Source organism: Lipotes vexillifer, unplaced genomic scaffold (genome assembly GCF_000442215.2).
Source record: "Lipotes vexillifer unplaced genomic scaffold, Lipotes_vexillifer_v1.1 scaffold841, whole genome shotgun sequence".
NCBI classification, from domain to species: domain Eukaryota; kingdom Metazoa; phylum Chordata; class Mammalia; order Artiodactyla; family Lipotidae; genus Lipotes; species Lipotes vexillifer.
In genome coordinates, this window is record NW_006798403.1 from 592,252 (window position 1) to 608,355 (window position 16,104).

Genomic DNA, 16,104 nt, shown 5'->3' on the forward strand with positions numbered 1-16,104 from the left:
ATATATATATATATATATATATATATATATATATATATATATATATATATATATATATGTATATATACACACCATGTTTTCTTTATCCGTTCATCTGTTGAGGGACACTTAGTTTGCCTCCATATCTTGACAATTATAAGTAATACTGCTGTGAACATTGGGGTGCATATATCTTTTCAAATTAGTGTTTTCATTTTTTTCAGGTATACAGGAATGGAATTGCTAGGTAATGTGGTGGTTCTATTTTAAGTTTTTGAGAAACCTCCATACTGTTTTCCACAGTGGCTACATGAATTAACATTCCCAACAACAGTGAGCAAAAGTTCCCTTTTCTCCACATCCTTGCCAGTATTTGTTATTTGTGTTCTTTTTGGTGGTTACCATCCTGGCAGGTGTGAGGTGATATCTCATTGTGGGTTTTTTAAATATATAAATTTATTTACTTATTTTTTATTTTTTAGCTGCGTTGGGTCTTTGTTGCTGCACATGGGCTTTCTCTAGTTGCAGTGAGCGGGGCCTACTCTTCATTGCAGTGCACGGGCTTCTCATTGTGGTGGCTTCTCTTGTTGCAGAGCAGGGCTCTAGGCGTGAGGGTTTCAGTAGCTGTGGTGCACAGGCTCTAGAACACAGGCTCAGTAGTTGCGCACACGGGCTTAGTTGCTCCGCAGCATGTGGGATCTTCCTGGACCCGAGCTCGAACCCGTGTCCCCTGCATTGGCAGGCATATTCTTAACCACTGCGCAACCAGGGAAGTCCCTTATTGTGGTTTTGATTTGAGTTTCCCTGATGATTAGCAATGTTGAGCATCTTTTCATGTGCCTGTTAGCCACCTGCATGTATTCTTTGGAAGAATGTCTATTCAGTCCTGCAGATTTTTTAATTGGGTTGTTTGGTTTGTTGTTCTTTTGATGCTGAGTTGTATGAGCTGTATATATATTTTGGATATTAACCACTTATCAATCATATAATTTGCAAAAATTTCCCCCCATTCAGTAGGTTGTCTTTTCATTTTATCAGTGGTTTCCTTTCCTGTGCAAAAGCTTTTAAGTCTGATTGGGTCCCTTTTTTTTTTTTTTCTTTTATTTCCTTTGCTGTGGGAAATGGATCCAAAAAAGTATTGCTGTGATTTATGTCAAAGAGTGTTCTGCCTATGTTTTCCTCTAGGAGTTTTATACTGTGCAGTCATACACTTAGGTCTTTAATCCATTTTGAGTTTATTTTTGTGTATAGTGTTAGAGAATATTCTAATTTCATTATTTTACATGTAGCTGTCCAGTTTTCCCAGCACCACTTATTGAAGAGACTGTATTTTCTTCATTGTATATTCTTGCCTTCTTTGTCATAGTTAATTGACCATAAGTGCATGGGTTTTTTTCTGGGCTCTCTGTTCTGTTCCATTAATCTATGTGTCTGTTTCTGTGCCAGTACAATACTGTTTTGATTACTGTAGCTTTGTAGTAGTCTGAAGTCAGGGAGCCTGATTCCTCCAGCTCTGTTCTTTCTCAAGATTGTTTTGGCTCTTTTGTGATCTTCTGTGTTTCCATACAGGTTTTTAAATTATTTATTCTAGTTCTGTGAAAAATGCAGTTGGTATTTTAATAGGGATCACATTGAATCTGTAGATTATTGGGTAGTATGGTCATTTTAACAATATTAATTCTTCCAGTCCAAGAACATGGTATATCTTTCCATCTGTTTGTGTCATCTTCAGTTTCTTTCATCATTGTCTTATAGTTTTCCAAGTACAGGTCTTTTACTTCCTTAGGTAGGTTTATTCCTAGATATTTCATTCTTTTTGATGTGATGGTAAATGGGATTGTTTCCTTTGTTTCTCTTTCTGGTAGTTCATTGTTAGTGTATAGAAATGCAAAAGATTTCTGTATATTAATTTTGTACCCAGCAACTTTACCCAATTTATTGATGAGCTCTACTAGTTTTCTGGTGGTGCCTTTAGGATTTTCTATGTATAGTAATCAGGTCATCTGCAAACAGCGACAGTTTTGCTTATTCCTTTCCAATTTGGATTCCTTTTCTTTTTCTTGTCTGATTGCTATGGCAAGGACTTCCAATACTGTGTTGAATAAAAGTGGCAAGAGTGGGCATCCTTGTCTTGTTCCTGATCTTAGAGAAAATGCATTCAGGTTTTCACCATTGAACATGATGTTAACTGGGGGTTTGTTATATGGCCTTTATTATGTTGAGGTATGTTCCCTCTATGCCCACTTTCTAGAGAGTTTTTTTTTATCATAAATGCATGTTGAATTTTGTCAATAGCTTTTTCTTCATATATTTGTCTGATTATATAGTTTTTATTCTTCACTTTCTTTTTTTTTTTTTTTTTTGCGGTACGCGGGCCTCTCACTCTTGTGGCCTCTCCCGTTGCACAGGCTCTGGACACGCAGGCTCAGCAGCCATGGTTCACAGGCCCAGCCACTCTGTGACATCTTCCTAGACCGGGGCACAAACCCATGTCCCCTGTATTGGCAGGCGGACTCTCAACCACTGCACCACCAGGGAAGCCCTATTCTTCACTTTCTTAATGTGGCGTATCACATTGATTGATTTGTGAATATTGAAAAATCCTTACATTTCTGGAATAAATCCAACTTGATCATAATGTATGATCCTTTTAATGTATTGTTGGATTCGATTTACTAATATTTTGTTGAGAATTTTTATATCTACGTTCATCAGTGATATTGGCCTATAAATTTGTGTGTGTGTGATATCTTTGGTTTTGGTATCAGGGTGATGCCTCATAGAATGAGTTTGGAAGTGTTCCTTCCTTTGTAGTTTTTTGAAATAGTTTCAGAATGTTTGGTAGAATTCACCTGTGAAGCCATCCAGTCTTGGGCTTTTGTTTGTTGGGAGTTTTTAAATTACTGATTTAGTTGTATTACTGGTAACTGGTCGGTTCATATTTTCTATTTCTTCCTGTTTCAGTCTTGGGAGATTGTACATTTCTTAGAATTTTTCCATTTCTTCTAGGTTGTCCATATTATTTCATGTATTTATTCTTAGTAGTCTTTTATGATTCTTTGTATTTCTGTGGTGTCAGTTGTAACTTCTTTTTCATTTCTGATTTTATCAATTGCCCTCTCCCTTTTTTTCTTGATGAGTCTGGCTAAATATTTGTCAATTTTGTTTATCTTTTCAAAGAACCAGCTTTTAATTTCATTGATCTTTTCTATTGTTTTCTTTGTCTCTATTTCATTTATTTCTGCTCTGATGTTTATGATTTCTTTCCTTCAACTAACTTTGTGCTTTGTTCTTCTTTCTCTAGTTCCTTTAGGTGTAAGTTTAGGTTGTTTATTTGATACGTTTCTTGTTTCCTGCGGTAAGCTTGTATAAACTATAAACTTCCCTCTTATAGCTGCTTTTGCTGCATCCCATAGGTTTTGGATCACCATGTTTTCCTTTTCATTTGTCTCTAGGTAGTTTTTGATTTCCTCTTTAACTTTGTAAGTGATCCATTAGTTGTTTTATTAGCATATCGTTTAGCCTTCACATATTTGTGTTTTTTGCATATTTTTTGTTAGTTGATTTCTGTTCTCCTAGTGTTGTGGTCAGAAAAGATCCTTGATATGATTTCAGGTTTCTTAAATTTTTAAGGTTTGTCTTGTGGCCTAACATGTGATCTGTCCTGGAGAATATTCCATGTGCACTTGAAAAGAATGTGTATTCTGCTGCTTTCAGATGGAATGCTCTATAAATATCAATTCAGTATATCTGGTCTAATGTGTCATTTAAGGCCAGTGTTTCCGTATTGATTTTCTGTCTGGATGATCTGTCCATTGATGTAAGTGGGATATTAAAGTCCCCTACTATTATTGTGTTACTGTCGATTTCTCCCTTTATTTGCTTTATATATTTATATGCTCCTATGTTGGGTGTCTATATCATTACAATTGTTATTTCTTCTTTTTGGATTGATCCCTTGATCATTATGTAGTGTCCTTCTTTATCTCTTGTAACAGCTTTATTTTAAAATCTATTTTGTCTGATATAAGTATTGCTGCCCCAGCTATCTTTAGATTTCCTTTGCATGGAATACCTTTTTCCATCCCCTCCTGCCATAATGTGTGTGTCTTTAGATCTGAAGTGAGTCTCTCTTGTAGGCACCATGTATATGGGTCTTGTTTTTGTGTTCATTCAGCCTGTCTGTGTCTTTTGATTGGAGCATTTTGTCCATTTACATTTAAGGTAATTGATATGTATGTTCTTATTGCCATTTTGTTAATTATTTGGGGGTTGTTTCTGTAGATTGTTTTTCCTTTTTTTTCTTCTCTTGTGATTTGATGTCTATCTTAATGTTATATTTGGATTCATTATGTGTGTGTGTGTATCTATTTTAGATTTTTTTGTTTCTATTTATTATGAGGTTTTTATATAGCTATATATATACAGACATACATATACATATATGTGATTTTTTAAGTTGCTTATCTTTTAATTTCAAATGCATTTTAACAACCCTGCGTTTGTACTCTCCTTCCCTCACGATTACGGTTTTTTTATGTCATATTTTACATCTAAGTGTTTTGTGTATTCCTTAACTGCTTATTGTAGATATAGAAGATTTTACTACTTTTGTCTTTTAACCTTCCTACTGGGTTTGCATGTGGATGATTTCTTTTTAATTGAAATATAGTTGATTTATAATTTTGTGTTAATTACTCTGTACAGCAAAGTGATTCAGTTATACATATATGTTCTTTTTCATATTTTTTTCCATTATGGCTTATCACAGGATATTGAATATAGTTCCCTGTACTATACAGTAGGACCTTGTTGTTTATCCATATATCATAGTTTGTGTCTGCTAATCCCAAACTTCTAATCTTTCCCTCCCCCACTCCCCTTGGCAACTACAAGTCTGTTTTCTAAATCTGTGAGTCTGTTTCTATTTCACAGATATGTTCATTTATGGCATATTTTAGATTACACATATAAGAGATATCATATGGTATTTATCTTTCTCTTCCTGACTTACTTCATTTAGTATGATAATCTCTAGTTGCATCCATGTTGCTGCAAATGGGATTTTTTCATTCTTTTTTATGGTTGAGTAGTATTCCACTGTGGTATAGATATAGATATAGATATAGATATAGATATAGATATATGCCTATATATACGTATATAGATATATCCTTGTCTTGTTCCAGATTTTAGCAGGAAGGCTTTCTCCTTTTCACCATTGAGTACTATATTAGTTGTGGCCTTGTCATAAATAGCTTTTGTTATGTTGAGATGTGTTCCCTCTGTACCCACTTTAGTGAGAGTTTTTATGATGACTGGATGTTGAAGTTTGTCAAATGCTTTTTCTGCATCTTTTGAGATGACCATGTGGTTTTTGTCTTTTTGTTGTTGTTGATGATGATGTGGTGTATCACACTGATTGATTTGCATGTGTTGAACTATCCTTGTGAACTTGGGATGAATCCAGCTCGGTCGTGGTATATGATCTTTTTTATGTACTGTTGGATTCGGTTTGCTAATATCTTGTTGAGAATTTTTGCATCTAGATTTATCGAAGATATTGTCCTTCTATTTTCTTTTTTTGGTGGTGTCTTTTTCTGGTTTTGGTATCAGGTTGATGGTGGCTTCATAGAATGCTTTTGGGAGTGTTTCCTCCTCTTCAGTATTTTGGAAGAGTTTGAGAAAGATCAGTATAAATTCTTGTTTGTTTGTTTGTTAGAATTCACCTATGAAGCCACCTGGTCCTGGACTTCTGTTTTTAGGGAGTTTTTAAAATTACAGATTCTGATTCACTTGTAGTAATCAGTTATCAAGTTATCTCTTCTTGATTCAGTTTTGGTGGGCTGTATGTTTCTAGAAACTTGACCTTTTCATATAGGTTATCAAATTTGTTGGCATATAATTTTTCATAGTATTCTCTTAGCGTTTTTTGTATTTCTGTGGTATCAGTTGTGATTTCTTCTCTTTCATTTCTTATTTTGTTTGTTTGGGTCTTTTTCTTTTCTTCTTTGTGAGCCTGGCCAGAGTTTTATCAATTTTGTTTATGCTTTCAAAGAACCAGCTCTTGGTTTCATTGATTTTTTTCTATTTTTAAAAATCTCTATATTATTTATTTCCTCTGATCTTTTTTATTTCCTTCCTTCTGCTGACTTTAGGTTTTGTTTGTTCTTTTTCTAATTCTTTTAGGTGGTGGGTTAGGTTGTTTGAGATTTTTCTTGTTCCTTGAAGAAGGCCTGTATCATTCTGAACTTCCCTCTAAGAACTGCTTTTGCTACATCCCATAAATTTTGTTTAGTTGTGTTTTCATTGTCATTTGTCTCAAGGTATTTTTTAATTTCTTCTTTGATTTCATTGTTGACCATTGATTTTTTTAGTAGCATGTTGTTTAGTCTCCATGTAATCATTTTTTTCTCATTTCTTTTTCTGTGGTTGATTTCTAGTTTCATGCCTTTGTGGTCAGAAAAGATGCTTGAAATAATTTATGTACTCTAAAATTTATTGAGGCTTGTTTTGTGCCCTAATATGTGGTCAATCCCAGAGACCATTCCACGTGTACTTGAAAAGGATTTGCAATTACATCCATTACATTGCATGTAATGTCCTAAAAATATTAAGTGTAACTGTTCAGTGGTGTCAATTAGGATCTCTGTTGGCTTATTGATTTTCTGTTCAGAAGATCTGTCCATTGATATGAGTAGGGTGTGCAAGTCTCCTACGATTTTTTTTAATTAATTTTTTTATTTTTATTTTTGGCTGCCTTGGGTCTTTGTTGCTGTGCACCCTCTTTTCTCTAGTTGCGGCGAGCGGGGGCTACTCTTCATTGCGGTTCACGGGCTTCTCATTGGGTGGCTTCTCTTGTTGCAGAGCACAGGCTCTAGGTGTGCAGGCTTCGGTAGTTGTGGCACTCCTGCTCAGTAGTTGTGGCTCGCGGGCTCTAGAGCACAGGCTCAGTAGTTGTGGCGCACGGGCTTAGTTACTCCACGGCGTATGGGATCTTCCTGGACCAGGGCTCGAACCCATGTCCCCTGCACTGGCAGGCAGATTCTTAACCACTGCACCACCAGGGAGGTCCTCCTACTATTATTATATTCCCATCATTTCTCCCTTTATGTGGGTTAGTATTTGTTTTATATATTTGGGTGCTCGTACATTGGGTGCATATATGTTGACGAGTGTAATATCCTCTTCTTGTATTTATTGATCCTTTTATTATTATATAGTGTCCTTCTTTGTCTTTCTTTATGGCCTTTGTTTTAAAGTCTATTTTGTCTGATATGAGTATTGTGACCCCTGCTTTCTTGTCATTTCCATTTGCATGAAATATCTTTTCCCATCCCCTCACTTTCAGTTGATGTGTGTCCTTTGCCCTAAATTGAGCCTCTTGTAGGCAGGATATTCTAGGCTGTTGTTTTTCTAGCGAGTCTTTTGATTGGAGCCTTTAGTTCATTGGCATTTAAGGTAATTATTGATAGATGTATATTTATTGCCATTTTAGGCCTTGTTTTCTAGTTGATTTTGTATTTCTTCCTTGTTTCTTTCTTTTTCTTTTTGTTTTTCCTTTTGTAGTTTGATGATTTTCTTTTGTATCATGCTTGTGTTCTCTTTTTGGCTTTTGTGAATCTGTGGTTACTCTGTTTTCAAGTAACAACCCCTTTAACCTCTTCTTATATCTACTTGCTTTAGACTGTTAGTCAAATAGGCTCAAATACATTCTAAAAAAAAAGAATCTACGTTTTCTTACTCTCTTCCTCCACATTTTATGATTTTGATGTCCTCTTTTGTATCTTCGTGTTTATTCTTTTGCTGTTCACTGTGGTTATCATCACTTCACAAAAACTTTTTGATATTTTTTAATCTGAATACTGGTTTAATAAGTGATTTACTTTACAATTGTGATTTTTCTCTTTCCTATAGATTCTTGCTTTTCTTCTATTTAAAGAAGATCCTTAAATATTTCTTGTAGGATAGGTTTAATATTGCTGTATTCTTTTAGTTTTTGGTTGTCTGAGAACTTTATCTCTTCTTCTATTCTAAATGGTAATCTTGCTGGGTAGAGTATTCTTGGTTGCAGATTTTTCCTTTTCAGGACTTTAAATATATTTTGCCACTCTCTTCTGGCCTGCAGTGTTTCTGTAGAGATATCAGCTGAGAGTCTTATGGGGGTCCCTTGTAATTAACTCTTCTTCTCATTCTGCCTTTAGAATTCTCCTTATCTTTAACTTTTTCCATTTTATACGATGTCTTGGTATAGGTCTATTTGGGTTCATCTTGTTTGGGACCCTCTGTGCTTCCTGTACCTGGATGTCTCTTTCCTTCTTCAGGTTTGGGAAGTTTTCAGCCATAATTTTTTCAAGCACATTTTTGATCCCCTTTTCTCTTTCTTCTCTTACTGGAATCCCTATTATGTGTAGATTGGCAAGCTTTATATTATCTCATAGGCTCTTATATTGCTTTCATTTTTTAAAATCTGGTTTTCTATCTGCTGTTCTGATTGGGTGATTTCCATTATTCTATCTTCTACTCAGATTTCCCACAGTCTCTGAGTTTACAAAGCTGGCGGTGGAGGCGTAAATCTGCACAACTCAGATTTCTGCCCTACCGTGTGTGGGGCAACCCGCTGGCGCACTCCCAGAACTCGTAGAGGTAGTGCCAAGTCATCTGAGAGAAAGAGAGAAAGAGGTTTTTATGGGTGCCCCCTTCCTTCCTTCCACACTCCTTAACAAAGGTACTTCGCTTCTATGGTGGGCCCAGGCTTCCGCATACACCCCTGGTTGTGGCCTGCACCATGCTGCAGCCCCTTCAGGCTGTCTCCACACTGCCAACCCCAGTCCTCTCCTCAGGTCTGTGCTCTTAAGCCCGAGTTTCAGCACCCAGTCCCCACCCACACCAGTGGACACATGTCTCAGGCTCAGGAGCATAGGGCAAGAGCCCAGATCATCTGTGCAGGTCTCTCCCTGTTCTGCCTGCCACAAACCGACTGCTGTGCTCTCCTCCAAGCCTCTGAAACTCCCTCTCTGTCCAGCTGACCTCTCCGCCAGTGAAGGAGCTTCCCAGGGTGCAGGAACATTTCCTCTTTCACAGCTCCCTCCCAGGAGTGCAAGTCCTTTCCTGATTTCTTTTTTTTTTCTTTCTTTCATTCTACCTGGTTACATGGAGATCTTTCTTGTGATTTGGGGTATTTGAGAAATTCTGCCAGTGTTCACTAGGTACTCTGTGAGAATTGTTCCAGATATAGATGTGTTATTGATGTATTTGTGGGAGGAAGTGAGCTCCACACATCCTTCTTTTTTTATTTTTCCCTCCCTCCCACTCTTTTTTTATTTTCTTGGCCATAGACAGGCCTCTCACTGTTGTGGCCTCTCCCGTTGTGGAGCACAGGCTCTGGATGCGCAGGCTCAGCAGCCACGGCTCACAGGCCTAGCCACTTCGCGGTATGTGGGATCTCCCCAGACCAGGGTGCAAACCCGTGTCCCCTGCATTGGCAGGCAGACTCAACCACTGCGCCACCAGGGAAGCCTCCCTCCCATTCTTTTTTTTTTTTTTTTTTTGCAGTACGCGGGCCTCTCACTGTTGTGGCCTCTCCCATTGCAGAGCACAGGCTCCGGACGCGCAGGCTCAGCGGCCATGGCTCACGGGCCCAGCCACTCCGCGGCACATGGGATCTTCCCGGACCGGGGCAAGAACCCGTGTCCCCTGCATTGGCAGGCGGACTCTCAACCACTGCGCCACCAGGGAAGCCCCTCCCTCCCATTCTTAATCCACCTCCCTCTGCCAGACATTCATTTATCTGCTTTTTGTCACTGTAGATTAAATTGCAGTTCCTAGAGTTTTATATAAATTGGAATCATATACTATATTCTCTCTTTGAGAGAACAGCATAAATATATTTTAGTCAGCATAAATGTTTTTTAAAATTTTATTTATTTTTATACAGCAGGTTCTTGTTTATCTATTTTATACATATTATAATGTATTCATGTCAATCCCAATCTCCCAATTCATACCACCACCACCACCACCACCCTGCTGCCTTCCCCCACTTGGTGTCCATACATTTGTTCTCTACATCTGTGTCTCAGTTTCTTCCCTGCAAACCAGATCATGTGTACAATTTTTCTAGATTCCACATATATGCGTTAATATACGATATTTGTTTTTCTCTTTCTGACTTACTCCGTATGACAGTCTCTAGATTCATCCACATCTCTATAGATGACCGAATTTCGTTCCTTTTATGGCTGAGTAATATCCCATTGTATATATGTACCACATCTTCTCTGTCCATTCATCTGTCGATGGGCATTTAGGTTGCTTCCATGAACATTGGGGTGCATGTTTTTCTCTGGGTATATGCCCAGTAGTGGAATTGCTGGGTAATATGGTAATTCTGTTTTTAGTTTTTTTTTTTTTTTTTTTTTTTTTTTTTTTTTTTTTTTTTTGCGGTACATGGGCCTCTCACTGTTGTGGCCTCTCCCGTTGCAGAGCACCCGCTCCGGACGCACAGGCTCAGCGGCCATGGCTCACGGGCCCAGCCGCTCCGCGGCATGTGGGATCTTCCCGGACCGGGGCACGAACCCGTGTCCCCTGCATCAGCAGGCGGACTCTCAAACACTGCGCCACCAGGGAAGCTCTGTTTTTAGTTTTTTAAGGAACATCCATACTGTTCTCCATAGTGGCTGTATCAATTTACATTCCCAACAGTGCAAGAGGGGTCCCTTTTCTCCACACCCCCTCCAGCATTTGTTGTTTGTAGATTTTCTGATGATGCCCATTCTAACTGGTGTGAGGTGATACCTCATTGTAGTTTTGATTTGCATTTCTCTGATAATTAGTGATGTTGCGCAGCTTTTCATATGCTTCTTGGCCATCTGTATGTCTTCTTTGGAGAAATGTCTATTTAGGTCTTCTGTCCATTTTTTGATTGGGTTGTTTGTTTTTTTAATATTGAGCTGCATGAGCTGCTTATATATTTTGGAGATTAATCGTTTGTCAGTTGTTTCATTTGAAAATATTTTCTCCCATTCTGAGGGGTGTCTTTTCGTCTTATTTGTGGTTTCCTTTGGTTTGCAAAAGCTTTTGTTTCATTAGGTTCCATTTGTTTATTTTTGTTTTTATTTCCATTACTCTAGAAGGTGAATCAAAAAAGATCTTGCTGTGATTTATGTCAAAGTGTGTTCTTCCTATGTTTTCCTCTAAGAATTTTATAGCATCTGGTCTTACATTTAGGTCTTTAATCCATTTTGAGCGTATTTTGTGTATGGTATTAGGGAGTGTTCTGATTTCATTCTTTTACATGTAGCTAGCTGTCCAGTTTTCCCAGCACCACTTATTGAAGAGACTGTGTTATTGCTTTTGGTGCCTTTTGGCCACATGCTGAGAAAGCCAGCTCTCTGTTGCTTTTTTTTTTTTTTTTTTTTTTTTGGGGTCCGCGGGCCTCTCACTGTTGTGGCCTCTCCCATTGCGGAGCACAGGCTCTGGACGCGCAGGCTCCGGACACGCAGGCTCAATGGCCATGGCTCACGGGCCCAGCCGCTCCGCGGCATGTGGGATCTTCCCAGACCAGGGCACGAACCCATGTCCCCTGCATCGGCAGGCGGACTCTCAACCACTGCGCCACCAGGGAAGCAAGCCCTCTATTGCTTTTTAATGAGGAGGATAAACCTAATAAATATAGAACATTAAAAAGGCAGCACACAAGTGATAAAGGCAGTAGAAGAGATATACAATAGGGCTTTGTTCAGAAGAGTTCAATGCGGGAAGAAATAACTGGAGACTGTCCCAGTATCTGAGGTATGTCCCTTTCTGTGCCACTGCCACCAGATTGGTCTAGGCTGTCAGGACTTTATGCCTATTAGTGAAAAGGAGAGAGGGGAGGAGAGCAAGAGGGAGAAGGGGGAGCGGTCTTGGCCCCCGGGGTGTGCTCTTGACGGGCGGAGAATAGATTCCATCCTGCTCTTTCCTGTTGACCTAGACTGTTCTGAGGAGGGAAGCACATGTATTTTGATTTTAACTCCTTTTGAAAAATATTATCTGTAATTTTGACCCCACTAAAGGAAAACTGTGAGTTTTTGTAAGTTCTTTTCTGGAGAGCTAAGATATAATTCTCTTCAGTTTGGAAAGATACTTCAGTGGGTCCATAACAGGGTGTGATAGAGCGGAACTGAAAATTACTTTGCATAATAAAGTGAGGTACAATGGAGACATTATACTTCTATTCAAGTTATTTGGTCTGCCATTCCACTTGTGGGTCTGTGAGGCAGATAAAAGATGCCGTCAAGACTGAAACAGTCAACTCACGTTGGTAAAACTCAGGGAATAATTGTGTGACTCATTTTTATGACTTCCCCACATTGACCATGCACTGGAAGGCATTGTTCAGGTGGCCGGCATTTTTGGTGGTGGTGACTCCTGTTGGTATCCTCAATGAAGAAATTGAAAAGTTAATTGAGGGTCATAGAGTGACTTTCATTAAAGAAGACTGACACTGTAGTCTGCTTTATTTTATAGACAATTTAAGTGATTTTCAAGAGTGTTGAACTTTAGAACTTAATTCTCATTTAAGATGGGATTTTTAAGAAGAGTTTTCAGTTTTCCCTTGGCAGTGAGACAGTGGTTTGGGGACTTGAGGGATTGGTTCCATTTACTCAGGCTAGAGCTGAGCAAGAAAGATGTTTAATAAGGACTTCCTCCGTGGGGTATGGGTAATGAACTTTAAAAACAGGGATATCTGATATTCATTTTTAAGTTCTTTTCCTGTTTTGTGCTGTAAATACTCACCACTGATTGCTAACCTTCAGTAAACATTGGTTGTACCACCAGCCTTGAGTTGTTAGTGCCTCGCAGAATGGAGAGAGGGAGCTGCCTTCATTAAATAAGATAATGCATCTAAAATACTTACTACAGGTCGCTGCACCAGAGTATAAGCACTACCTAAGTGTTAGGTCATATTATTATGCTTTGGGAATACAGAAAGCTGCCAATGTGGAGAAATACAGAGGAGGCAGTCGGAGGTGATCAGAGAGGAGCTGGGTTGGGAGTTTAGAATAAGAGCTGACAAATGACACTGAGGACATTTCAGTCCTCACCCTCACTTCCCCTCATTCTCAATTCCCCCTCTCCCAAATCCTGAGGAACATTAGGGAGCATACTTAGCTTCAAACAGTTACTTGAATAGTTATTCCACTTGGATATTAAAAGGAAAGGGGGACCTTAGAGGCTAAAACCTTGTGATAATGTGGGACCTAGACAATTAAGTCTCAAAACTTGTTCAAGAGGACTCTGGGCAGATAGGGATGGAAGAATAGGGGGAAGGAGTAGAATATTCTTCAGAATCCACAACTTAAGAAAATTTTATGCTCTTGTTTGACTTTTAACCCTATTGTGCACCTGATAACAGTTACTAGTATCAGTTAATTTTGTACCAACTAGGCTATATAATTCTGTGTGTTCAGGATAGAGTTCTCTCAATGGCAGGGGGCCACTGAACTGGCCTGAGCTCTCCCCTTGTAGATAACTGTACTTTGCAATGTCTGTGGTCTGTCTGAACTAAACAAAACACAAAGCTCTGTTTCTTTCTTGTTTACTCCAAAAAACCTTTGTTTTCCTTGCATTTAATCTTTTCCCTAGACCAAAATACCCTGCACATTGTAGACAGATTAGTCTTTCTAGAATAATGCTCTATTGCCCAGATTCTGAAATGGCTTCATAGCCTTTATTAGATTGACTCCACACTCAACCTGGAGGCCAGCTCTTCCACAGCATGGCCTCACTGTCACTCTTACCTGTTGATGTGCATGAACCTCTCACCCAGGTCAGGCCACCTGCTAATCCAACCATTTTACACCTGCCTCTTCCCAACCCTAAACTCCCTTCCTCTTGCCACTGAGCTAAATTTTACCCCCACCTCCAGATCTCACTGATCTTTCATCTTTCTTGTGAAAATCTCTCTCTCTTTCTGTGTCTCTGTTGACATTGGTCACTTGGATTCATCAATCAGTTGAACAGTTATTTGTTGAGTGCTGACAGTATGCCAAGAACGTAATGCAAATACTGTTATTGATTATGTGCTCTGTTACACTTCTAACTTACTTATATGTGTATGTACTTACTGCCAAAAACAAACTACCTTAGGAACTGTTTGTTTTCTCACAGAATTAGACACAAAATATCAATGCAATAAATATATCTTGAATTGACTAAAGTATATTCATGATAAACTTAACTAGGATACAGGTCACTTGTTAACTTGTCAGCTTATGATCACTGACTATATTAACAGGGTGATGAATCTTCTTAATAATAAATATTTTTTATTATGCTTGACCTCATTAAATCTTGCATAGTGACAGATTTTGTTTAAAAATTCTTATTAACAGCTCTTTTCCCTAGCTCAAAAAGGGTATTACAGATGATAATCAGCAGAACAATTAAAAACAAAACCTCACCTCTATAGAGTTAGCCAGTGTGTAGACTTTATCACATAGGCACATTTTTTTTAAGTAAGCTGTTTTTAACATAAAATAAATCACATAGTACAAGAAGTTACATTGAATGAGGATAGATGATGGAAGGAAGGAAAAGCCAAGCCTTGGATCAGCTGAATCATTCACTGGATCTTGGGTGCCTCCATCCTGACACATAGAAATGCTCTATGAGCGTTACAAAAATGGAGAGTGAGGAGGGGGTGCTCTTTTAGCGCTCCCTGGCTTAAAACACTGATTGATTGTGTTTCATTTCTTGAATATGGTAAACTTTCTCCAGCTTCTGTTGGCAGGTTGACTGACACAAAGGTTAAATGCATGCTGACTTAGGGTCAGAGGAGTTCATATTCTTCCCTCTGTCACCCCAGTACTTCAAAACCCTTAGATGCTTTGGTCCGACAGGTTGCTGTCAGGATCTGATTGCACATCTGCTTTCCCAGAACCACTCCCACTGGAAACCACATGTGGGTGCTGACCCTGAAGCACACAGAGGCCAGACAGCGGTGCTTAAGGCTTCAGTCACAGTGCGGCTAGATGGTGTCCACGGCCAGCACTGAGGGTTTGATCTGAGGCAGAAGGTGGGACTGAACAGGAAGAGGATGCTAAAATTCCTTTACTTTGTCCGGCTGGAATTGAGCCATTATATTTGAGCAACTCTTAATACAGGAACCTAAAATCAAACTAACACATACCACAAAAGAGATGCTATTTTGTAGCTTGTACACGTTTTTAAAAAGTAATTGCATTTTCATGTTACTGAGGGACTGTGAGGATAGGGAGGACCGACCCTTTCATCTCATTTTGCCATAACTGTGTTACAGAGAGTCCCAGAATGTTTACTGAGTGTGTTTTCCTCCCTCGATTTCTGCAGTCTTTTGTATAAAAGGATATATCTGTAAAATTGTTGATCATCCCGACACAGCCCCTTGGAGGGTTAGACCGACTGCTAATTCAGGTAGTACCCAAATCCTATCAGTTCCTCTTCACCTTCACACCACTGTTGTGCTGAGTGATGCCAGAGGAACTTCCAGAGCAGTGTTCCAACTGATCATCACCGTCCTTTTGATCCTCCATGTTTATCTGCGTTTTGAAGGCAACTACAAAAGAGAGGACTGCAGGGTCGTCTGGGCACATGGTAAAGGATAGCGACATTAAAAGAGAAGAGATGGGCCAGCTGCTTTTCCCAGTATTCAAATTTTAAACTTCTTGGTTCTTAAGATTATATGAAGAGTCCTATTGACATGAAGTATCACTGACAGTGGCACCAAAGACAGTTTGTAAAATAATCCGTAACACTGGAGCTGGAAAGGATCTGAGGGAACAATCAGTCCAGCGTCCTCACTTTTTTAGCTGAGGTTTCTGAAGCCCAACTGGGAGAATTGCAAGTGACTTAACATGATGATTGTCTTCATGACTGTGTCCTTTAAAGATTCATAGAAACCCCATATCTCCCTTGATAAAGGGCACGCCCACCAATGTCTTTACATCAACAGTCCTCCGTGTCCTTGTGTTTGGCCTTAGCTCCCTTTAGGGAAGCTGTTTACTAGGACAGCACCTTGACCAAATACTTGTTGAACTGAATTAATTCTGTTGTTTATCCCTGCTAGGCAATCTTTTATCATTCCTGGAGCTCCTTACATTT